Genomic DNA, 23,786 nt, shown 5'->3' on the forward strand with positions numbered 1-23,786 from the left:
ATTTGGGTTGAGGCATGGCACCCTCTCCCAGCACCTGAACAAGTCTGTAAACCATAAAAAGCCCCTGAGTTGTGCATAATCCACAAAGGGAGGAACAAAGATCAAGAACATTATTATGGTTGCCATGGTGCTTATTAGCTTTTCTCCCTTCCTTTATATTCTTCAGCATGTATATCTTAGTAATTTTTATTTATATGTTTCAGAGTATTATTACTTCCCACCCTGTGGAGTGAAAGATAGCCATAGAGGCTGAGGCCTTTCTGGACAGTTGTAAGAGAACTGAACTAGATTCAGCCAGCACTGCTGTGGACCTGCCAAGTCAGATGCAGGCTATTCCTCACATAGACCGTTTATGCACTGGGAACTTCACTGCCCCAGCTCCCATGTAGGAGCACAAATCTGGAGCGGATGAGGTGCACTGGGCCAAATGCTCTCCTGTGTGGGTACAGGAAGAGGTGGGGCAACCTGCCACAACTAAAACTCTAGCCTGCAGCCTGGCATGAAACCCCCAGTGCATAAACGGTCATACTGTGGCCTGCCAAGGTGCTTGTCATCACTCTGCCTCTGTTTAGCCCAGGAAGGCAACAAAGGTCTCTGGAAGTAATTTTGGCTCAGTTGGACTTCATGGGTCCAAAAATGGTAGGGTGGGATTACAAATTACATTGCTTAGGAGAACTGTTCCCTTTAACTACCATGGTTGTAAGTGAAGCAGGCAAGTACGGAAACAGGGCCTGCTGAATGGTGAGGCCTTGGTTGAGAGGCTGCCTCTCCCCATCCATCTGCCTAGCTCTGAGCCTTTTAAACTTCCAGCAGCAAGATAATGTTTCCCCAAGGCTTTTATTTATGTTGTTGTTTTTATTTTGTCGTGTAGTTGTGTGTAGGGTTATCAACCTCCAGGCAACCTGGAGATCTCCTGCTATTCTAGTTGATCTCTGGATGATCAAGTTTCATTCCATTGGAAAAAATGGCTGCTTTGTAGGGTAGATTCTATGGGATTCTGGCTGCTGATGTCCCTCATTTCTCTAAGCCCCACTCTCCCCAGGTTCCAACCCCAAATCTCCAGCTATTTCCCAACCCAAAGCTGGCATCCCATATGTGTTCTATTCTTTCTTCTATTCTACCTGTTTTAATTGTTTTTATTTGCTGGCATTATAATTTTATTTGCTAGCATATCTGTAGCTGCTTGCTTACTTATACCTGTTTTTAAAGGATTTTCACAACCTAAAGCCTTTTAATTTTTATAGTAGGTATAGTTTTAATCAGTGTATATTAGTTGAGAATGTGAGGCATAAATATTTAAAATGAGAAGGGTGGGGAGAAATAAATTGACTCTTTGTAGATATTTTAGAATATCAGTGGTTGTTAATCTGTTGTTGTGTAAGAGCCAAAATTTCCCATTAACTCTGTGCCTCTGTTGCTGAGATACTGTTTTTACATCTTTCATAATACAGCAAGGATGATCCAGCTGAAATTAAAGCACTTATAAGTCACATTGATTCTTGATGAGTTTTGAGTAGGTCTTAAAGATGGTTCCAATATTTTGTCACATATTTATGTCAAATATAGCCTGAAGTTAGTATGGGGTTTTGTGTGTGGAGTGTGGATACGTGGGTGACAGGCAGACGTTAGAAGTCCCATCAATTGCTGCAACATTTTATGGACTTATCTAAAGTTTTATCTCAATTATGTTCTTTGGATGGATGCAGAATGCTTCTTTGCTTATTTTCACTATATGCAAATTGGTCATCACAACTGTTTCACAAGGAAATCTGGTGACTTTTCTCCCCATACCACACTTTCCCCACAAAGATTCTGTCCTGACATGAAGGAGGAAAGTGGCCAGCTCTTGTGACAATCTGCATACTTTGACAGAATCATAGAATCATAGAGCTGAAAGGAGCCATGCAGGCCATCTAGTCCAACCCCCTGCTCAACGCAGGATCAGCCCAAAGCATCCTAAAGCATCCAAGAAAAGTGTGTATCCAACCTTTGCTTGAAGACTGCCAGTGAGGGGGAGCTCACCACCTCCTTAGGCAGCCTATTCCACTGCTGAACTACTCTGTGAATATTTTTCCTGATATCTAGCCAATATCTTAGGCACTAGGAGGTAATTTAAAGTCCTGCTGCTGTAACATGACCAGTGACCCTTAGTCTGTGGCCTGACCCAGGTATGGCTTGTTCTGTGGGTGTATGCAGGCTGGCTGGTTTTGTAAAGTTATAGGATTACAAACCAGTACTTACACAAGAGTGATCATAGCACTTGAAAACATGCTGCCATAATTGCACAGAGACTCTAATTCATTAAACCTTGTCTCTCTATTGCCTTGTGTACTTCTGTAGGCATTGTATGGTGCCAGGACACCTGGACCAGAGCAAGTGATACAAGCAGGGAAGTTTTGCAGTTGGACCTGGTTCCAGCTGTTTCTGTAGTCAGTGGGCTGACTTTTCTGCACATCATTATTCTCATAGTTTACAAAGGAGAGGGACTGTGGCTCAAGGGCAGAGCCTTTGGCATGCAGAAAGCCCCAGGTTAAATCCCCGGCATCTCTACTTAAAAGAATCAGACAGTAGATGATGCAAAAGACCTCTATCGGGGACCCCAGAGAACTACTGCCCTTCTGAGTACACCCTACTGACATTGATGGGCCAATGCTCTTATATTCAGTATAAAGGAAACCTGAAAGGAAGCTGCCTGCTATGGCTGTTTCAAGTGAGTAGCTGTGTTGGTCAGAAGCAGCAGAACAAACTGAGTCCACTTCCTCAGATACATAGAAAAATGTTGGTGCCACTGGACTCTAAATTGGTTCTGTTATTATTTATTATTATTATTTGTTATGGCTGTTGCCAGCACAAATGATACAAACAGTGTTATATGAATAATATTTTTCGAGTCACTTAGCAGAACTGGAAAAGCATTTACTTTTCAAACCATTAGGGTATTTTTATCACAATAAAATGAAACTCTGTTTACCAATAGAGACCACTACACCACAGAGGAAGCTGCCACCAAAAGTTTTATTTGAAGAAACTGTAACTAGCTAGGAACTGATGTAGTCATTAGTCATTTACTCAAATAGGAAACACAAGAAACCACAAAGAACAATGTCAGAGCCATGTTGAGGCTGGGCTGGAGTGCATAAACAGAATGACAGTGGCTTACACTTCTTTTGAAAAGGATGAGTCAGAATAATGGAGGACACATCTACCAGTTAGCCTTGGTGAAAAAATGGAACCCTTGTTTACAGAGATGGTGTGCCTCTGATGCCAAGTGCATGTGTATCATTGGTGTTCACGATGCTTTGGTGACAAATATTTTGATAACATTACTCAGATTTAGGGTTGCCAGGTCTTCCCTGGCCACCAGAAGGGGGGGGGGGCTTGTCACCTCCAGGTTGAGTAAACTCCTGGAAATTTGTGGATGGAGCCTGGGATGGACAGGAACCTCAATGGGGCACAATGCCATATTGAGTCCATCCCACAAAGCAGCCCTTTTCCCCAGGGGAAGTGATTTCTGTAGTCTGGAGACATGCTGTAATTCCGGTGGATGTCCCACCTGGAGTCTGGCATCCCTAGTCAGACTTTGATTGGCTGAGTATAGTCTTGTCTAGAGCTGAACTTTTCCACATGTAACCCCTCAGACTGAATTAGATGTACCTGACATGCTGATATGACTAGAGTAACCTACCTTATTGTAGTAATGGTTGGAAACTATTGACTTCATTATCACTAGTCCGCACATCTGCTCAATGTTGTTCAGATGACGGGGGAGGAGAGGAGAGTGATACAGTGTGTGTATCTGAGAGCCTTTTTTCCAGGAAAAGAATATGTAAACTGCATTGCTTGAAACTGAAGAACTGTGTATCACATTGTTATTTTTAAGTGGCCTTCTCCTTTCTGTTCCAGGATGCCTGCAGATCTGATAGAGAAGCTATTTCCATTAGAGATGCAATTTCAGACTTCAAAAACTGGGACATAGGCAGAAATGGGCTTTGTCTGTTCACAGCTTTTCCTAACAAAACACTGTTCCACCAATCTCCAATAAATTTTCCATTTGAAAGGACAAAGGTTGTTTTTGATTTGCTAAGAAATTCATTGTGGCCACAAACAACAGTGCTGTTAATATTGCAAGAGTTGAGTGCACAGGAAAAGAGCTGTATAGATACTTAGCAATACAGTCGTATAGTAGAAAAGAAATTCTGCTTTATAAGGAAGAGCTATGGTTCAGTGGTTGGGCCTCTCTTTGCGTGCAGAGGATCCCAGGTTGATCTCTGGCATCTGAAGTTAAAAGAATCAGATAACAGGCAGATAGGAAAGACCCCACCTGAAATTCTGGGGAGCCACTGATGGACAAAGGCTGACCATGATAGACCAGTGATCTAAAGCCCTATGAAGACCAAGCCCTATGAAGATAGGTTGAGGGAATTGGGAATGTTCAGCCTGGAGAAAAGGAGGTTGAGAGGGGACATGATAGCCCTCTTTAAGTATTTGAAAGGTTGCCATATGGAGGAGGGCAGGATGCTGTTTTCATTGGCTGCAGAGGAGAGGACACGCAGTAATGGGTTTAAACTTCAAGTACAACGATATAGGCTAGATATCATGAAAAAATTTTCACAGTCAGAGTAGTTCAGCAGTGGAATAGGCTGCCTAAGGAGGTGGTGAACTCCCCCTCACTGGCAGTCTTCAAGCAAAGGTTGGATACACACTTTTCTTGGATGCTTTAGGATGCTTTGGGCTGATCCTGCATTGAGCAGGGGGTTGGACTGGATGGCCTGTATGGCCCCTTCCAACTCTGTGATTCTATGATTCTAAATATAAGACAGAATCATGTGTTCTTAGACTTTTTTTGTGGGAGAAATTGCATTGTTTGCAAAGGTCCAGTTTGAGTTTGCTTTCTCTTCAAGTGTTCTTGTTGTTGCATATGTTTTAAAAATGGTAACCATTTAGTTTTGAGACAAATTGAAGTCACTACACTTATTCACACACAGTTAACATGAATCATAGAATCACAGAGTTGGAAGGGGCCATCTAGTTGAACCCCCTGCTCAATGCAAGATCAGTGTAAAGCATCCATGATAAGTAGCTTTCCAGTTGCTGCTTAAAGGCCGCCATTGCAGGGGAGCTCACCACCTCCTTAAACAGCCAATTCTACTGCTGAACTACTCTGACTGTGAACATTTTTTCCTGATATCTACACATAGTTTAAACCCTATCCTCTATTGCCTACAGAACACTGCTTTAAGAGGTACAGTGGCAGTCAGTTAAAAAGAGTCTCCTACTCCTAACATTGGAATGTCTGGCCTCAAGAACTTTGGATAAATGTTGCTATATCTTTATCAACATTTTTTTTCTATCATAAACAAACAGCTCCTATTCAGAACCACTTTCAGTGCTAAGTGGAGAGAAGAAGCAGAAGAGATGCATTTCTTGCATAGTCCTGCATAGTTTTTTAAGTATCATGCAAAGAAGTTAACCTCCCCTGTTCTGATGCATACAAGTACAGCTACTTCATCTCTGTAGATATTATAGACTGGCATTGTTCTGTAGTGAGTAGACCAGAAAAAATAGTGTATCCCAAAGAATTGGAGATGTGAAAGCTACACTTGTTTCCCCACATAGCTGTAGCAGTAAGCACGTAGTTGCAGTAATAAGATGCAGAGGGAGTACACTTACTGTATCTTCTTTCCACTTAACACTTCATTTTTCATTGCAAAGGTGGACTATTGGTGTGGAGTATACATTCATGTGTTGCTAGACACTTCTTCACATGTAAGATCAATATATTTCAAGGAACCCGAAAGTGCTTAACATAAGAGGAACGTGCTTCATATTGAAGATCACCTCCATAGCCTATTAAGTGTAGAGCAAGTGTATGGTACAAGCCTATGTGCTTACTAAAATAACTTTAAAACCTAGGCATTTGTTCAGTACAGTGCCTTACTTTATGTTGGGTAAATACAGCTGCTGATACTCTGATCTTGCAAAATTTATCTTCTTCTGATGCAGAGGACATCTTGGATGGGTTTTCCCACCATTCACTCAGGGAGGCAGGAAGAAAGCTTCTGCAACTTCCTGTCTCCTTGTGAGGGCCAACCCCCAAGCCAGTTCTCTTCCTGCCTCTAAAGGGAGCACACCTTTTCCAGGTTTGCTCTGACATTCACAATCCTTCTCTTACTTACTCTGCTCCTTGCTTCTTCTTCTTCTATCCTTATCTCCTCCTTTGCTGTCACCTTCCTTTGAGGCTAGAGAATTGAGAGCATGAAAATTAAAATCTGTTTTCCCTCCTGCTTACACTTTTGGGACTCCAGTATAACATGATGAAGGAACCAGCACTATGTAACCTCCCCATCCCTTTGCAAAGAAACTGAAAACTGCACTCAGAATAAGTTCAGGCTCTATTTATGCTCACATCCACATTTAAATTGACAAGACACAATTTTTTTAAAAAATTGACTTGCTGTAAATCTTGAAACGATTCAAATGAAATCATAACTATTCTTAAGAAAACCACACTATTCCTCTTTGAAAGAGGAAGAATAGTTATTTAGACTAGGATCTAGAGAAGTAGTGGAAGCTGCTCTTGCAGTGCTTGGAACTCTTCTATGGATGTGTGACCTTGCTCCTACAGGGGCTGAGACTTGTACCCCAATGGCTGTCCTAACAGAGGAAAGTGAAGAGGTGTCTTGTCTAAGAATTAGGGTAGTAGCTCCTTCTTGTCATTTCTCAGCAAACAGAGCTTATCCATTTGCTCCATATGTAAAGTTTTTTATCTGGACTCCAGTGCGGAGCCACAGAATGCATGTCTTGAAAAAAGTCGTCTATGAACCTGCCTCAGACCAAGCTAGACCATCTAGCCCAGTGTTAACAGCAGTTCTCCATGATCTCGACATAAATATTTGTTACCCTAAAAAAAATGAGATCTACAGAACCAGAGATGCCAGAGGTTATCATTTCTGTGTCTGCAAAGTATGTGGTTTACTACAGAACTATTTGCCTTACAAGGAGAGCATGCCTATATAAGTCTTGTTCTTTTATTTTAAAAAGAGTGCACAGTCGGGAAACAGTCCTTTATTTCTTGTGTATCCCTTTTATCCTTTGGAATTTGGTACTGCATTCCAAAATGTTACATATAAAGCAGTCCTTGTAAGCATCAAAATAGGAAGGTTGGGGTTTGGGAAGCATCACTGGTAAAGGTCAGATGGAATTGGGGGGAGTCAGGACATCAGCAAGAGAGAGATTGCTGGGTTACCTGGTGTAGCACTGAGAAGTTGTTCTGAATATTTAGAGCCCAAGGGTTGGATAAATCAATCCTTCCATGCAAGAATTGTGGCTCTTTTCTCCTTTGCATCTTCCCAAGAGTTTCTTCCGGCCACAGGAAAATTGATTTCCAGGTTTTAGGAACCGCAAAAACTAATAGATTGGAGAACAGCAATGAGGAGAGAGAATGCCACCTGTCCTCACAAAGGTGATTCCACTTCCTCTTCAGTACAGCACACAAGCACACACAGCCCAGTTTATATGACTGTTAATCCATACAGGTCCCATGACCTTCAGGAATCAATATTTACTTGTTTGGAAGGAGGTAGGGAGGTGAATCTGGGAAGGATCCACAACTTTTGAGTGCTTTCTACTGATGAATCACTGTGTCTGACCCTAAAACATTTGGGTACCATTTGCTTACAATAGTAACTTAAGAAGGCCTTTTAAGCCTTTTCCAGCTAAAATTACATTTAACCAAAAATTACAAATTGTTTTATTTTAGAAAGAAGAACAAATCTTATTACATGAGAAATAATTGCCATTTGATTTATCTAGATGTACAAAGGAAACAATTTTTCCTTTCATTTTACATCTATCCATTTGTATTTTTTAATTCGTAAGAATTTCTATCCTGTCACCCTGTCCAAAAAAAGGCAGCTTGTAATTAAAAACAAGTTATATCAATATATCTTAATTCTCAACAAGTTCCCACATATAGCTACTTAAATCGAGATACTGGGGCTATGAACAGACAAGGCAGATCTTCCTACAAAGCCCACTAAAGCCCTGGTTTTGCAGGAAAATCTGAAATATTAAAGCCAAAAATGAAAGATTAACCTGACAAAAAAAGAAATAAATAAGGGCACCCACACCTGTATCTTTAAGAAATAGATGCCCCGAGATCTGTGGCCATTGTGGGGGTTGCTAAGCAACCAGAACAATAACACCAATCTTCAGTTTGTGGTTTCTGTCATTAAAAGGTAGACGAGAGGTGTCAGAGCCCTTTCCTAGGTTATTTTGGCTTCCCAGTCCATCTCTGCTGTCCTTCCTCATGCCCTGGAGGGAGGACTTGTCAGGGCCAGAGCCAGCAACTTACTCTCATGCAGTTTGCAGAACTTACCCAGGTGTGATGGTGGCTACCCGCTGACAGTGCCCCACAGCTCATCTGGTTCCAGGGGCAGCCTCCATACAACTTGCATAGCCATCACTTAACTCACCTGAATTATTTGTAACTGCATGAGGAGAGGCTGCCATGGGAGGGAAGATGGAGAAGGCTGACACTCGATGTCGTTTAATAGTTAAACTGCCACACTGAGAGGGACCTTGGCTTGGTGGCAGGACATCTGCTTGTCATGAATGAGAAGAGTTGGTTTTTATACCCTACTTTTCACTGCCTGAAGGAGTCTCAAAGTGGCTTTCAGTCACCTTCCCTTTTTCCACAACATACATCCTGTGAAGTATGTGAGGCTGAGAGCTCTAACAGGGCTGCTTGGTCAGAACAGCACTATTAGGGCTGTGATGAGCCCAAGGTCACCCAGCTGGTTGCATGTGAAGGAATGGGAAATCAAACCCAGTTTGCCAGACTAGGAGCCGTTACTCTTAACCACTACACCATGCTGGCTCTCAGGTTCATGCAGAAGATCTCATCATCTCCAGCTAAAAGTATAAGGGAACAGGCAATGTGAAAGTCTTCTCCCTGGGACCTTGGAGAGCCACTTCCAGTCTAAGTAGACAGATGGGCCAGTGATCTAGCTCAATGTAAGGCAGCTGCATATGTGTTCATGTGGTCTGGGTATCCCAACGTCCGATCCACAGTCTGCTATGGAAGCTTGCTGGGTCGCCAGTCACTCTCTCACAGCTTAGTCTCACAGTGAGGATAAAATAGAGAGTAGAGAAATGTTATAAATTGCTTTGGGTCCCTAGTGGAAAGAAAAGTGGGGCATAAATGAAGTAAATTAATAAAGCTGGAGATGGGTGGGGGAGGAGAAAAGAAAGCTCAGTTTGTGAGAGGCAAGAAGAGATGGAAAGGGGGAAATAGAAGATGATTTGGGAGTTGTTGGTTCATACCTAAGATAATTCAAGAAACAATATTGTCTTTTGTTGCTGGCTGTCTTGAATAAAATTTGCACTTGGGATATCAGTTCTTGCAGGTTATAAAGGTTATAAAATAAAATTTAACACTTTGTAATAGAACTTATTGGATTCTGTTTTTTATTTTATGTCTATTTTAAATACAGAAAATGCTGTCTAAATCCAACTTTCAACTTTTACCCTGCTGTACTTGAAAGTTAGAAGGTTTCCTGTGATACTTGACATATTTTGAAAAGTCAATTACAGTGCTTTCTATCGAGCAGCTTTAAAATTGTATAAAATGACGTTGGCCTCTGTTTGTGAACATATTTCTTAATGATGTTTAAACTAGTCTGGACAACTATGTTAAACAAAGAATTGTTTTTTATTTTCCCTAGTACCAAGGAATATTCCCTGATTTTACAAGAATAGTTTTGAAGTTCAACCATGTACTTATATGCCACAATCCCTAGTCATGGTGAAGACCAGTTATTTACAAGAACAGCTGATATGTTTAAGGGTTTCTCCATAAATAGATTTGTAATATTCAACCCCTTGAATCAGAATGCTGGTCCTGTTTAATCCACATATTCTGGGCAGTGGAGAGGGGCTAGCACAATCAGCTCTCTAGGAAAAATGTAATTACATCTGGATAGCAATGGTAGCTGTAAATGCTAGCATTCCAAATAGTGTGATGCAATGACTTTAGTGAGCTCAGAAGGACTTCCTTTTGTGTTTCCTGGACTGATGCTGTTGTTCCTGATCCAAGGAAAGCTTGGAAGTTCTCTTAGTTTCAGAGAAGATAGGATTAAAAATGTTAATTTATTACGGTCATAGACCAGCATAAGATGATACAGAAACATCCATTAAGTCCAGGAATTAAAACATCTTAAAATATAACAATAGAAAATAGAAAAGGTAGATAAACACAGCTGTCCAGTTCACTTAAAACAGACCATTCTATTACGAATTTTGATCGCTGCTGCGCAGAACTTGGCAACTCTATAAGTTGTATTATTTTTCTATATCTGCAGGCAGCAGAGAAATGTAAAATTCTCCTGAGGATTAAAAATGGTTAGCTCCCCCCCCCCCACACCCAAAAAAAAAAGTTTCTGATAACCTGATTATCCAGCCTCCCAATCTTGGTGCTAAAACCTTGAAAGAGTAAGTAAATGAGTAGTAGTAGTAATTAATAAAGTGGCATTACATAGCAGTCGACTTAAGGCGGCCCTAGGGTTTTCCGGGCAAGAGGCAAAGAGAGGCAGTATGCCATTGCCTGGTTCTGTGTAGCAGCCCTTGTCTTCCTTGGTGGTCTCCCATCTACTTCCGAGCCATGGATAGCCAGCTCTCCTTCCCTTCTGAGTTCTTGACAAGCTTTGGGCTAGTCTGGGGTATTCAGGCTGCTAAGGAGTAATTAGGTTTGTGTTTTTGCTACATTTTATTTCACCTCTCCTCCAAGTAGCTCAAGCATTGTACTTAATTCTCACTACATTTTATCTTCACAACAACCTGTGAGGGACGTTAGACTGAGAAAGAATGACTGGCCCAGGGTCACCCAGGCAGCTTCATTGGCATGAGCCTGTCTTTCTGAACTCAATCCATTGTTACCCATATAAATGCACCACATTGCCTTTCAAGAGCATATCGGACTTTCTTCCATATACTTCTTATTGGGTTATTAAGAAATTGAGTGTTTCTACTGACCAGCTGGTAATATCAAATGACAGAGAAAATATTTGGATTATTCAAAAAGCAAGTCCTGAGGAAACTGAGCAATCAAAATAAAACTTCTATGTAATCTTGAAGTATATTCCTGTGGCAGAGTTTGGAGTTTTATTTTTAGTACAGAATTCCAGCTCTCTCTAGCCATGCTGAGATGCATTAAAAAGGTAACTAGTTACAGGAGCTCGGGTGGGTGGGAGAGATTTGAGCAGGCAATTCTGTATCAGTGTCCTTGATTCCATTTTACTGTTGAATGACCTTTGCTACAATACTTTTTTAATAGATAAAAGTGTATTGTTAACTATATTTGAAACCCATGGACTTAGGCAAGAGTTTCATGTTTTAAGAGATACTGTCATTGTTAATTTTTAATAGATAATCCATAAACACCTCATCTTGAGAAGAATTGTGTTGATTTTGACATGCCTCATGTCCAAATTATTGCATTTAGGATTACAGTTTTAGTTTAATTACAGTTTAGTTTGGTTTTTTTTCTAGATAGTTTTACAATCAAGGGAACATAGCATAATATGCCAGTAAATCAAATCCAAGCAATTTATTGATTATTTACGATGTGGGTTATTTCATTGGTTGATGTTATTTGGCTAATTCATAGCTGGAAAAAATACCACATCTGGAGGGGATGTTTATCAAAGTTTAGCGTTATTGTCCAACAAGATGTCTCTTGTTCTCCCAGTTTGTGGTTAGAATTCTGGAATGGTGTCTGTTTGCTAGTCTAAAATAAAAATAGTTGTATAAGCTTTTGTGAACCAGAACCTCCTGAGTCAGAAGCATAAAATGTTACCCTGTTTTGGCAGAAATCATGCACACTACCACAAGTCAAAGAAGGTGAGTGGGTATGTATGTGTGATAATCTGGATCTAACCCAAAGATTACATATTTCCGCAGGTACAAGGATTCCCCCCAAGTATGATTATGTTCCTTTTAGCCTGTATCCAACCTTCTGCCTCTCAAAATGAGACTAGAAGATTCAGAAATCCATGCTATTATGCAGAGCACTAATGAAAGATGATCCAGGCAAAAGAACCAGACAGTCAATTCAAAATATGAGTGGAGTGAATGTGCCTGGACTACTGATGAATAGGCCAAGCAAGATAATATAGTACACAAAAACCTCCAAGGAGGGACAATTGCTTTCCTTAGTTGGCCAGTCTGCACTTATTAACACCTTCAGCACATGAATTCCACCTTGGACTGGAGCCTCTTTTGGAAACATCTTTGTTGAAGTATGCCAATTTATGAGTCTGTTACTAGTTGAGGAGCTTTTCCATTTTCAGTGCCTGATTTCTGTCCACATGGGTCTCATGTTTAGAAATATCATTGGAATATAGAACATAAGAACTGCATTGTTGGATCAGACCAAAAGTATACCTATTCTAGCATTCCATTTCCCACTGCACTTAGGTGGAAATTGCCAGAAGCCAACAACCAAGGTAATTGGCACACCAAGTGGTATATATCTGTCCTCATGTATGTACCTCATGCACCTCACCTGGGCTTTCAGATGCACATGTGAGTGTGAGAAGATTTCCCTAGTATTTGGGATTTTCCCAGTTGTGGTTATACAGTGAACTGTGAATGGTGCTATTTAGTTTGTCAAAAACAGGTTCTCTTGAGATGTTTAAGTATGGAGTCTGTGTAGCAACCTTTTTAAATTTCACATATTGGATAAGCTAGACCTGAGGCACACATTAAATTGGGGACCAGTGTGTTGTGCAGCCTGTGGATTGAATACCCCCATATACCTCTCCATTCCACACAAACATTTCATTCTTTGAAAGGATTTCCTGTCTTTGTTATACAGAAGCAGCTCCTTATTCTGGATTGGAAGCTGCTTTTGAGGCTTTCTGTTCAGTTTCCAGGCTGCATACTAAAGAAAAAGACTCACAAGCTCTGCTGCACGTATGGATCCCATGGCATAGCACTCTTCACTGGGGACAAACCTTAGTTCATCAGGGAGAGGATGGAAGAAATTAAACATTATAAGAAAGAGAGGTCTACCTCACTTGGGCTTTCCTTTTCACTCTTACTTATTTCAAATATTTATACCTTAGATTCTCAGAATTATATGGCTCTTGAGACAGTGTACAAAAACACTGAAAGAAGAAGAAAAAGAGTTGGTTCTTATATGCTGCTTTTCTCTACCTGAAGGAGTCTCAAAGCGGCTTACAGTCATCTTCCCTTTCCTCTCCCCACAACAGACACCCTGTGAGGTAGGTGAGGCTGAGAGAGTCTTGATATTACTGCTTGGTCAGAACAGCTTTATCAGTGCTGTGATGAGCCCAAAGTCACCCAGCTGGTTGCATGTGGAGGAGTCCACACTCCTAACCACTACACCTGGCCTTGCTCTATTTAAAAACTACCTGCAAATAGGAAAGCAGCACAGTCAGGAGTCTAATAGTGCCTTAAAGACTAAATTTTTTCTTGCCCTGTCTTATTTTCTCCCTAAGGTTGTTTCCAGTTTTCACTTATTCCAGGATATTATTTTGCCCATATTTTTTGTTGAACCATACTCTGAAATTAAGCGATTGTTGAACTCCCTAGATATTAAACACTTTATTATGTTACCTTAAAGCAGTGGTCCCCAACCTTTCTGAGGCTGGGGACCGGCAGGGCAGCGGGCCGCACCTGTGGGCCGCGCATCACGCATGCGTGAATGCATCATGCGCGGCCGAAATCGCACATGCGCGGCACTTTCGTGCATGCGCACATGCGCAAAAGTGCACCGCATGCGCGATTTCAGTCGCGCATGCGTGCGTGCGGCCCTGATTTCCTCTCCTTGCCCTCCCGCAGTAAGAAGCTTCCCGGGCCGCAAGCTTGCGGCCTGGGAAGTTTTTTACTGTAGGGGGGGCGGGGAGAGGGAACCGCGGCCCGGTGCCATGGCCTTCGCAGCCCGGCACCGGGCCAGGGCCCGGAGGTTGGGGACCACTTCCTTAAAGGAACCCTGGAGTTCTGCACTGAAAGAACTCTGTTTATATACTTTGCTAGTCCTAAGAGAGGGAAGTGGGCTTCCTCTCAAATTTTGTCCTGGTGGATTGTCTTAACCATTAGGGCAGTAGTCCCCGGGAAGCTTCTTACTGCGGGGGGGGGGAGGAGAGAGGGAATCAGGGCTGGGCCGTGCGGGCCCGATGCGCGGGTGTGGCCCGTGCGGGCACGGCCCGCGGCTGTGGCCCTTGGGGGCACGGCCTGCGGGCGCGGCCCAATGAGCGGGCCCGATGAGCGGGCGCAGTCCGCACAGGCGCAGTCCGATGCCCTGCCGGTCCCCAGCCTCAGAAAGGTTGGGGACCACTGCATTAGGGAATGCTATGGTATGACCAGGTTGTTGTGCCTGCTAAACATTCATGCCCATTCTACTAGAGCTGTAGCATCTTTGGCATCTGTCTTTGACGGAATACCATTAATGGAGATCTGTTAAGCTGCTACTTGGTTGTCAGCAGACTCATTTGCATGCCACTATATTTTAGATCTGCAAGTGAGGTAAGAACCTCAAGTAGGAGGTAGTACTAGTGAGAGAGCACACCCTACTGCTTGGTGAGTAGCTTGCTATTAGCTACACAGAAGATCAGTGATGAAAACAAAGTCGCACTTACCTGTAACTGTGCAGGCACACAACTCTCCCTTCTGCTGTGCTGCATGCTCTGGCTTCTGTGGTGCTAGAGGTACTAAGGGTGGGGGCTCTGCTATGCGAGAACATGTTCCTTGAGTGGGAACAAGTTTCTGACACCAGCGCAAAGGATCTCCTGGAGGCTTTTGGCTGTAAAAACTTTGATAGCAGGCTTGCTCAGTGCAGTTGTCCATACATAAGTACAATTTTGTTTTCAGTAACATCTCTAATCTAATAAAACGGGAATAAGAGGAAGAAGAGTAGGTTTTTATACCCCACACTTCTCCACCTTTAGGAGTCTCAAAGCCACCTAAAGCCACAACAGGCTCCTTTTGAAGTAGATGGGGCTGCAAGAGTTTTGAATGACTGGTCCAAGGTCACTAAGTAGGCTTCATGTATAGAGGTGGGGAATCAAAACCAGTTCCCCAGAGCAGAGTCTGCCTCCCCTAACCACCACACCACGCTGGCTTTAAGGGGAGTGTATTAAAAATTGCATCATCAGACCTGGTGATGGGCTTTCTTTTTAAAATAATACACAGTGTTGAAATGTGAATCATGTGTCCCCCACATGCAACCAGCTGGGTGACCTTGAGCTTGCCTCAGTACTGATAAAGCTGTTCTGACTGAGCAGTAATATCAGGGCTCTCTCAGCCTCACCACCTCACAGGGTGTCTGTTGGGGGAAGAGGAAAGGGAAGGTGACTGTAAGCTGCTTTGAGACTCCTTTGGGTATTGAAAAGTGGCATATAAGAACCAACTCTTTTTCTGTATATTCCTAGAGCATGTCTCCTTTATTAGTACCAGCATTTGGGAATAGTTCCCTAGATTTATCTTTTTAATGTATCACTCTGTGCAGTGAGGATTATATGAAGTATGTTGGGGAAAGTAATGATGCAATTTGGCGTAAAGATAATAGGAGAAGTTTACAGAAGAGAATTGCAGAGAACAATTGCAGCCACAAGAAAATCTCTTGCACTAAACTGCTCAAATGCAATTAGTTATAAATTAATATACTCATCCTGTTTTACAATAATGCTATGTTTTTTAAAAATGTAATGCTCAGGAGCTAATTAGAGGGAGTGCTTTGTGCATTAGTGATTTCTTTTGAAAAAGCCTTTATTTTGATTTTCATAATGGTTCTCCTGAGATAATGAGCAATATCTTCTGTAAAATTTTAATGTGGAGATGATATTTAAAAAACCCTTTTTCTCCCCCTTTGCTCAGTCCATCACAGCTTAATCACAATTATAGAGCTGTAACTCTTTTTAATCAAAGTTTGTCACTGTTCTTACAATGATTCTTCTGATGGCAAGAGTTATCTATTTCAGAGTATTTACCGCCTCCTTGTTGTCTATAAATGGATTCAACTCTGATTTTAGTCCTTTTTGGTTAGTCTGTGGACCATAAAAAGGGAGGAAATTACTATTCCATTAAATAGTGGTCTTTTTCTCAACATGAATCATTAAGCAGCTTGACTTTCAAATGGATAAGCTTCAGGACTGTTGAGTCATTTGGAGAAAGGAATGATGGGAAAGATTTTAATAAACCACTGAAGTTGGCTGAGGCCTAAGACCTATAATGTGAGGGAAGAGATGGGAAAGTTTTGTGGACAAGGCCCTTGTGACACAGTGCTGATATCTGTTCAATGTATCTACATGATTTGAATAGCCTTGGGCATATGGAGAGAAATAAGCAATTGGACTGTGGTTTGTGGAAGTAGCAGTTGTGCTTACCTACTCTGTTGATCCTGCAGTGCTACAATAAAATTCAGTCTGTGTCCACACCTGTGGCTGTTTGTGTTGGGGGTATAGTCAAGGGACAGGTATGGAGGTTGAATCATGATACATATACCCCTGTTTGGTAAAACAGAGGATTGGGTCTCATTCTCCCCTGGTTCTAGGACTCCATCCTTGATGGGTGGTTCTCACCGCTGGTGCTAGGGAGGCAGGCCTTAAATTTACTTCCTCTTCCTGTCTCCCTGGTAGAACCGCCCTCATCTTCAGTTTTTCTCCTGCCTGCAGGGAGTGCGGTTGTGTGAGCATTAGCTCTTCACCTTTTTTTTATAGAAGCTAGATTAAGACTGTTAGTTGGAATTTCTATACTAAAATCCTTCTACTTCTTTTCCTCTGTATCTTTCCCTCCCAGTTCATAGTTAATGTTACCAGGTTAGAGTTTAAAGTTAGATTAATAGGAAATTTACTTACTGTTCAGAATGGCAACAAGTGTTTTTCAAGATGATTATTTGTTGGAGTCTGATCTCCCAGGCACGCATGGAGCTGCCGGTGGAGCTACGGGCCCGGCAGATTGCGTTCCATCGGGAACCTTACTGACCGTGGCAGCCCAGCAGCAGCCCGATAAGCCTAGCAAGGCTACTTGCAAAACAGCCAAAAGGCTGCGTGGAGAGAAGTGTGAACGGGCTAGCAGAGGCGTTCTGCCTAAACAAACAAGCTCCGGAGGCAATTCTGACTGCGTCATTATTAGCTCTGCAGGGAGCTTTGGCCTGGAGGGCAGCCATGTGCCGAGCTCTGAGTTGCACGTGGGGGAAGGAGTCCCCCTAGTGGCTGAATGCCAAAATGACTGCACGAGCTCTATAATACAAGGTGAATCCCAAACCTCTGTTGGCTCTCTGGGACACCCATGGCCTGGCACTTCTTCTGGAGACAGACCTACAAATGTGAGTGAAGGGCTGCCTGCTGGCATGTCCTCTGAAATGTTCAATTTTATGAAGTGTATGTTAAGAAACGAAATGAATTCGTTTTATCAGCAGAGGTCTGCTTTAAATGTGCCTTCTTTACCTTTACTGCCTAGGATGCTGCATCCTCCTGTTCAATATTATTCCCCATCGCATTCTGTTCACTATGAGCAGGTTCCTCAGTCCGTTCCCACCAAGGCGGCTAGAAAGATATGCTATAATTTACCTATGTCCTCAGGATCGTCTGTGAACGATCCAGAAGGTGAGTTTTTGATGGATGAAGAACAGGGGACACAGGCGATGGAGGAAGATATTCAGGTACCTGAGTCAACTCAGAGATTTTGTAAAGAGGAGGATTTTCAAGATTTATTACAGAAATGTATTGTGGCTTTAGCCCTTATTACAGAAATGTATTGTGGCTTTAGCCCTTATTCAGCCAGAGGCAGCTGAGGCACCGCCAGAAAAAGATATGAAGCCTAGAGTGAAAGGTAAGGAAGAATTTTTTCCTCCTGTGGAGGTCGTACAAAAGGTGTTTCCTATGCCTGAGTTTTTTTTGAAAAAAAAAAAAAAAAAGATTAAGGCAGAATGGCAAAAACCTATGGCTAACAAGCAATTTCCGGCATTTATATATATATATATAAAAAAAAAAAAAAATGTACAAACTCTCAGACTATGTGGAAGAGTTTTACAGACATTTCTGGTCGATGCACCAGTCACGGCCTTGCAGTCACAGGGTCTGGTTTCTCAGAATGGTGAGGGTCACCTTAGAGACCAGATGGATAAAAAGGAGATTTTTCTCTCAAAAAGGCACATGAGGCTGTAGCTATGGCCATTAGAGCCTCGTCCACAGCTTCCATAACGGCTAGGGCTTCGATAGTCTGGACTGGAAAGCTGGTAAGATTAATTCCTGAAGCAGACAAGAAGTCTACTGAAGGTGTATCACGACTGTTAAAGGCAGTTTGTTATTTAGCAGATACTACTTTGGATGCAGTTATTTTTGCAGCCAGGGGACTTGTGTCCTTGGCAGCTGCTAGGCGTGGTCTTTGGCTGAGGGCCTGGCCTGCAGACAATCATTCCAAATCCATTGTTATTGCCTACCCCTTTCAGGGAGATAAATTGTTCGGGGATGCATTGAATAGAATTTTGATCGAAACCCGAGATAAAAAGCAAATGATGCCAAAGTTTGTTAGACGTGGTAATGATAGAAAGTTTCAAGGCTTTTCTTTCAGATCACAGAACACCCTACCAAGATTTCGGGAGAACAGGAGAGGATCCTGGGGGAATAGTCGATATTCCCTTCGTAGGGGACGTTACTCCCGATATAGCAGACAAGGCTTCAACAGACAGGAGAAGCCGGACAGGGACTCCTCCCAGAATAAAGCATGACTCCCTAGAAGACGGGGAGATTCCGGTAGGGGGTCGTTTATCATTGTTCCCTTACAGATGGTTGAAGCGCAGTCCGTCTAATGGGCTGCAGAGATAGTTCAGGTTGGTTACAAAATAGAATTTTTTGCAATTCACCCCAACAGGTGTCTGGTGTCCCCATTAAGCGCAAATCGGCTCAAGAGAGATGCTCTGCTAAAAGCAGTCCAACATCTACTAAACATAAGAGCAATAGAAATAGTTCCTGCAGAGGAACAGAGAAAATTCTGTTTACAGTGCCAAAATCAAACGGGGATTGGCGTCCAATTCCATTTGTGGCATTACGCCAGTCAGGCGTGTTAATACATCATTTTCGGACGACCTCTTGATCCGAGCGTCATCAGCTCAGGAATCAACATCACACACAGAGAGAGTGATTACCACTCTGAAGGAATTAGGATTTCTAGTCAATCTGGAAGAGAGTTCCATGGTTCCTACCCAGTGCTTTGGAGCATCTGGGAGTTTTGTTGAACACAGAAAAAAAAAAGAAAAAAAAAAAAAAAAAAGGAAAATTGGTTTTGCCAAACAAAAAGATCAAAAAGACCAGAGATCTGGTGGGGGCTGTGATACGAGAAAAATCAACTTCACTTATGACACTGGCAAAACTCATGGGAGTTCTGGTAGAAACACGGAAGCATTACAATGGGGGCATTTCCACCTGCGTCCTTTACAGTCCCTTCTAAGGCCATTTCAGGAGAAAATAACAGCCAAGTCAAACATCAGAATCAGGTTGACTCCTGCCGTAAGGAGCAGCCTCTTGTGGTGGCTGAAGCTGGTGAATCTTGGTCAGGGACGCTTTTTCGTGAACAAGAATTAGTCCTATTCACAGATGCCGGTCTGTCGGGGTGGGGAGCCACTCTGGAGACTAGGCATGTTCTAGGGAAATGGTCAGCACAAGAGAGGGAATTTCCAATAAACCTATTGGAAATCAGAGCAATTCGACTGGCCTTGGTACACTTCCAAATCAAATTACAGCAAAAGCATGTCCTGGTAAGAACGGACAATGTTGCAGCCAAGGCTTATTTAAACAAGCAAGGGGGGACGGAATCTCCCTCAATTCACAAGGAAGCGTCACTGATTTTACAATGGGCAGAGAAGACTCTTCTGTCCCTGAGAGCAGAACATATCAAAGGGATCCTGAATGTACAGGCCGACTGGCTCAGTAGACAGGAGATTTCCAAAGCAGAATGGTCCTTGAATTGGGGTGTATTCAAAATGATTGTGGATCACTTTGGCAATCCAGTGGTAGATCTATTTGCCAGTCAGGAGAATGCGCTCTTACCTCGGTTTTTCACCAGGTTTGCTCAACTCAGAGCAGAACAGATAGATGCCCTGACGGCTCAATGGCATTTCCTCCAGTCCCAATCATTCCCAAGGTACTCAGAAGGGTCAGACAGCAAGGGGCACAGGTAATCCTGGTGGCTCCTTATTGGCCACGCAGACCATGGTTCGCAACAATCCTGCGTCTAGCGGTGGGGAAACACCTGTCATTACCGGTAATACCAGATCTCTTGACACAGGGGCCAGTTTGGCATTACGAGCCAGGCTGGCTACAGCTGACCGCGCGGAGACTGAACGGTCAGCTCTGCTAAAATGCAGCCTTAGTGAAAAGGTGACTAGCACCATACTGGCGGCCAGAAAACCTTCTACTGTTAGGATATATAACTATTCTTGGAAGGTATTTGTCAGGTGGTGCAGACAAAAAAAAAACAAACAAACAAACAAAAAAAAAAAACAGGACCCTTTAAAGACTGGGTTATGGGTCATCTTGGAATTTTTACAAGGATTGGATAAGGGTTTGAAACCATCCACATTACGTAGACAGGTGGCAGCCTTGGCGACAGTTATTCCGAAGGTTCAAGGGTTTCCCTTAGCCAAGCATCCTCACTTTACTAGGTTTCTGAGGGGAGCCACGGTAGTTTCTCCCCCAGCCGTGCATCATTTCCCAACTTGAAGCCTGAGTGTGGTACTATCAGCGTTGCTGAGACAACCTTTTGAACCTTTACAGGATATTTCATTGAGACATTTGCGACTCAAGGTTATTTTCTTAGTTGCAGTAACGTTTGCTAGACGAATTTCAGAATTAGGAGCTTTATCCATTAGGAAAGATCTTTGGGTGTTCTACAAAGATAAGGTGGTTTTGTGGACAGATCCTATATTTAGGCCCAAGGTGGAATCTAGATTCCACAGGATGCGGGAAATCAATTTGCCTACATTCTTTCCTGACCCTAAACATCCTAAAGAAGTTTTGTGGCATAGATTAGATGTACGAAGGGCCCTCAAGGCATTCCTTATACGTACGGAGCCATTTAGGAGATCAGAGTCAATGTTCATAAGCATTTCTCCGCCTAATAAAGGGGAAAGGATGTCTACTGTGGCTATTGGAACGTGTCTCAGGGATTGTATTGCTGAAACATACAGTTCATTGGGTAGGCCTGTGCCCTCTGGCATTACAGCGCATTCAGTTAGGGGGGCTGCAACAAATGCTGCCATGATAAATTCTGCCTCTGTAGAACAGATCTGCAAGGCGGCTACCTGGTCTTCAATTTCCACCTTTATTAGGCACTATAAGCTTAGTATTCAATACAATACAATACGTTTATTGGCATAAAGCAGATTAGGAGGCTATACAAAGATAGTCAAGATGCATCGGACAGTTTAAGTTTAAAAAACTGAGGACAAAAATTTAGCCATATAAGCTTAGTGATTACAGTGCAGCGGAGGCTGCCTTTGGCAGAAGTGTTCTTTTACAAGGCTTAGATTCAGACGACACAATCCCGCCCGGTACAAAGTAAGCTCTTGCATATCCCATCAAGGATGGAGTCCTAGAACCAGGGGAGAATGCCCATTGGCACTTACCGTGAAGGGTACTTCTCCCTGGGTTCTAGGACTCCATCCAGCCCTCCCTGGACGTCGTCTGAAATTTAGTCCAGTTATAGTCATTATGGGACAGGAAAAGGGGGAATATTGGAATTTAGTTGTTCGGAACTGTTTTTTCTGCTTCCTCTTCCACTATTTCATGTTCTTATTATTAAAAAAAGAAAGAAAGAAAAGAAAAATTATTACAGAGAGTTATGGTTACGGTAGTTTGGAGTATTGTTTCTCTGAGCTTTGGAAGGATCACAACTGAAGATGAGGGCGGTTCTACCAGGGAGACAGGAAGAGGAAGTAAATTTAAGGCCTGCCTCCCTAGCACCAGCGGTGAGAACCACCCATCAAGGATGGAGTCCTAGAACCCAGGGAGAAGTACCCTTCACGGTAAGTGCCAATGGGCATTCTGCTTATAACAGAGGTTCACTGGAACACAAATGTAGGGATAGATTAGGCCAGTGGTCCCCAACCTGCAGGCGGCGGCCCGGTGCCGGGCCGCGAAGGCCATGGCGCCGTGCCGCGGCTCCCTCTCCCCGCCCCCCCGCAGTAAAAAATTTCCCAGGCAGCAAGCTTGCGGCCCGGGAAGCTTCTTACTGCGGGAGGGCGGGGAGAGGAAATCAGGGCCGTGCCCGCGCATTGTGCATGCACAGGCTGTGCATGCGCGAATGCGCCATGCATAACCGAAATCGCGCATGCACACATGCGCAAAAAGTGCTGCACATGCGCGGTTTTGGCCACGCATGGCGCATTCGTGCGGGCCGCTGCCCTGCCTCAGAAAGGTTGGGGACCACTGGATTAGGCAACAACACATCCCTCTGTTCCCCCAGACAACAGTTCATGCAGAGGTGGCAGAGAGTCCAAACATCTCCTTGGGAAAACAGCTATGTTGGGGGACAGGGTATGCTAGATGGCAGAAGGAGGCATCTGGTTGAATTATGGTTCTTTAGACACTTATTTCTTGGGGCTGGGGGACCCCAGAAACAGATCTGAAGGGCATCCAGGACCCTCTTGATACCATTGTGCACCAATTGGCTGAGGCACCCTGTGTCCATGCCCCCCTCCCCCGTGCTGCTGATTCAGGAGACAGCCCTTGTCCTTTGGCTAAACATCCACAGCTGGTTGAGCCTAGATTATTCAGAAATTAGCACGATGCATAAAATGTCCTGGTAGTCATATGATACCTGCACTTTTAGGCTGTAGAAATTATGGTGGTTTCAGTGAACCTGCAGCTCCTCCCAGGGGGCAATGAAGGCAATGTGATTGCAGTCAGCAACCCCCATGACACTGGGGAAGCCCATGAATGCTGCAAATCCTGCTCATATATTTACCAGGTCTTTTTCCTCCGTGGGAAGCACATATGCTCCTGTAAGTGGGTCAGTATGGCATCCAGGAAGCTGGTTAGAGAGTGGATCGCTGAGGACCTTTGCTATGACACTTTGGAAGGATCTGGTGGATATTAACCTGCCCCTGACTACATGGACATTCCTGGAGAGTTTGAAAGAGGTGGTGATTAGGCCATTTTTGAAAACTAAATCACACTCTAATGTGGATCATTGGAAAGATTTACAATTAATATTTTTTTAGAAAGCCCGTATCACTGATGATGACTAATCCCAATTGAGCCTTTGAATACTTTTTGGATGTTTGACCTGTACACTGCTACAGGCTGAAGATTTAATAGAAACCCCAAAACATTTCATGGCAAGCAGGTGTACCCGTCTGAATTAACTGATTCACAGAGGCTGCTATTCAAATTGCGCTTCTTCTTTATTTCTGAGTAAATAGGTTTAGAATTGCACTGTTAACAGTGCAATCCTAAACAGAAGTACACTCTCCCAAGTAGTAATATATGATGCACCCATTGAAGTCAGTAAGCTTAGAAAGATGTTAACACTGTAGAATTGTACTATAATTGATTTTGCCGAATTGGTGCTGGAATAGCCCCCCCCCCCCCGGCTCCTCCACAGCTATTGTACTGTGAAGCGCTGTTATGCTTCTGACCCGTGCCTTTGCCTCAGTTTCCCTTCAGAACAAAAAAGATTGAATTTCCCCAGTGGAAGGTATGAAGGTAGCCCTTCTTGGTGACCCTGGGCTTCAGCCTGTGGGACAACTGAAGCAATCCGTGGTA

At 43.2% G+C, this 23,786-nt stretch overlaps 1 protein-coding gene across 4 annotated transcripts in view; it reads left to right on the plus strand.

Annotated features, from left to right (window-relative positions):
* Positions 1-23,786, plus strand: part of TRERF1 (transcriptional regulating factor 1) — a 95,766-nt gene that overhangs the window by 38,874 nt on the left and 33,106 nt on the right. The window lies entirely within an intron of this gene.

Source organism: Paroedura picta, chromosome 1, assembly GCF_049243985.1.
Source record: "Paroedura picta isolate Pp20150507F chromosome 1, Ppicta_v3.0, whole genome shotgun sequence".
Classification (NCBI taxonomy): Eukaryota; Metazoa; Chordata; class Lepidosauria; order Squamata; family Gekkonidae; genus Paroedura; species Paroedura picta.